Source organism: Amphiura filiformis, chromosome 12 (assembly GCF_039555335.1).
Source record: "Amphiura filiformis chromosome 12, Afil_fr2py, whole genome shotgun sequence".
NCBI lineage: Eukaryota > Metazoa > Echinodermata > Ophiuroidea > Amphilepidida > Amphiuridae > Amphiura > Amphiura filiformis.
Genome location: NC_092639.1, coordinates 40,588,338 through 40,590,610, shown reverse-complemented (window position 1 = coordinate 40,590,610; position 2,273 = coordinate 40,588,338). Strand labels below are relative to the sequence as shown.

The window sequence follows — 2,273 nt, the reverse complement described above, 5'->3', positions numbered from 1 at the left end:
GTCCCCCTTATCTCAGCTGCTTCTGTCATATTTTGTTAGAAACTTATAAAGAAAGTTTAAAGAGCTAGCCCAAAAATGTAAAATGTATGTTTACAATTGTAAATGTTATCTTGAAATTTTCTCTTTATATGCATAATTTTATACATGTACAATACCGATCAAGAATTGGACTAGCAAGAGTAACCGTTGGCGGCGCATTATATTGTGAATTCTTTGCCTATTATTGTTTACTTGCAGTTTTCAATATAGGTTTGCCCTTAGATTTGGTTTAACTATATCGTTTATTTGGTCTGTAACTTATCATTAATAGTTAGGAATTTTTATGTATTTTATTTGCAGAACTTCATCTCATTAGAAAGACTTCTGCGTATAAAAACCGTATCATTCGAAATCAGCCGAGTACCGTGACACTACAATATCACCGTGTTTGCTTCTTCAATATTTCGAAGATCACTTGACCAATCAATGCTTGACTCGGTTTGTTTTCATTATATAACTCACCTTTTATGTTATTTCAAATATGAGCTGATAAATTTAATAAAACCTTAATAATTATCAGACATTTTGTGCGTGTTCACTACATGCTGCATAAGTTGCCATTGATCGTCTGCAATCAATCCAACATGACCAACATTTAACAAGGAGATCGTCTTCAAATATCGCATTAACTGACAGCTTCTGAGATTTACTGGAACTGAAACTGCTGCGTTTGGTGGTCAGTACGTGTTGCCTTTCCATGCGATCGTAAAAAGATTTAGGCTATATATACATTTGAAAGTTAGGCAGTAAAGTTTGCGATGGATATAGAAGCAACAACCAGGTTCGATAATGTTACGACGACGTCAAAATCCGACATTGACATTGGTCAGACAATTCTCTTCGTTGCTAGCATCGTCATAGGTATACTAGGTATCACTGGTAATGGCCTGGTAATTCTGGTGTGCATTCAACGTCCATTAAAGGGTATTACAAACATCGTCGTCTGCAACCAATCTATGATAGATTTCACCAGTAGTGTGTTGTTTTTACTGCTGTATACCCTCCCAGACTATAGATCCGATCTACCCAGATCCCCATTTGCAGCGACATTTGTGTGCATAGTCTGGGTGTCTCGTTATCCACTCTGGGCACTCGGGGTATCATCAACAGTCAATTTAGAATACATCGTCATTGAGCGATATTTTGCTGTTTTGCACACGTTCAAACACAAAGTGACTTTTACTCCTTTGAAAGCTAAATTTTGTGCATTGATACCGTGGATATACGGTATACTACACGAACTACCCTGGGCATTGACGCACAAAGAAAGGGAACCAGGCATTTGCGATTCACAATGGCAGTCTGATGGTTTGCGGTTTGCAATCGGTATAATTGCACCATTAGATCATTATGTCATTCCATTACTGATCATCTGTTACGTGTATACAAGAATCTTTCTGAAGCTTCGCGCTGGAACAGACGACACGAACTTGAAAAACACAGCGCGGGATTTGAAGATCAAGAAAGCTTCTCAAAACGTCATTCGGACAATGTTCATGATATCTATCACGTACCTTATTTGCTGGGGCCCAAATGAATTTCTCTATTTGTACAGTAATATGGGAGGTACCGTTAATTTTTCAGGGGTGTTTCATTATTATACGGTAGTGTCAGCATTGTGTAATATGTGCGTCAATCCAATTATCTATCTTTGCCAGTGGAAGGAATTTCGTACCAGAGCATTCAGACTTCTTGGTCTTTATAACGTGGTATATAAAGACGAGGAAAGCGGCTACAGTGTATCAAAAACTGGTCGCTCATTGCACGAAGAACGCAATTTGCAGGGAATTGGTAACCAAGCATTTGACGCTGACACTGGTATTTAACTTTAATGTACAGTTTGCTTATAGATTCGAATTGCAACCAGTCTAATCACGAAGCTCCCGTGGCCAAGTGGTGAAGGCACAGGTCTTGTAAACCCAAGGTCCTGGGTTCGATTCCCAGGCGGGATCACTTTCTACTTGTCTCCTTTATTATTCGCTACGGCAAACCTGGTGAAAAATTATGTTTATTAGTTTGTTTTCTGTTTCTCGAATAGCTTCGAATGCCATAGATCTTCATGTTTATGAAGATCTATGGAGGGACACGCTCACCTCTTCGAAAGTTATTGACATTAAGAAAAGTGCATAGATCCGTGCGTCCTTAGAATATATAGACATAAATGTATCATTATTTGCGCTGAGTGATTAACATAGCCATCTCTTGAATGTTGTTTTATTAATTCATATAGTGGA

General features: G+C 38.3%; 1 non-coding gene across 1 annotated transcript; it reads left to right on the top strand.

Moving 5' to 3' along the window:
• The first annotated feature begins 1,918 nt into the window (after nucleotides 1-1,918).
• Trnat-ugu (transfer RNA threonine (anticodon UGU)) lies at nucleotides 1,919-1,992 on the top strand. Its single transcript has one exon. It is a non-coding gene; the product is annotated as a tRNA-Thr (tRNA).
• The last annotated feature ends 281 nt before the right edge of the window (nucleotides 1,993-2,273 follow it).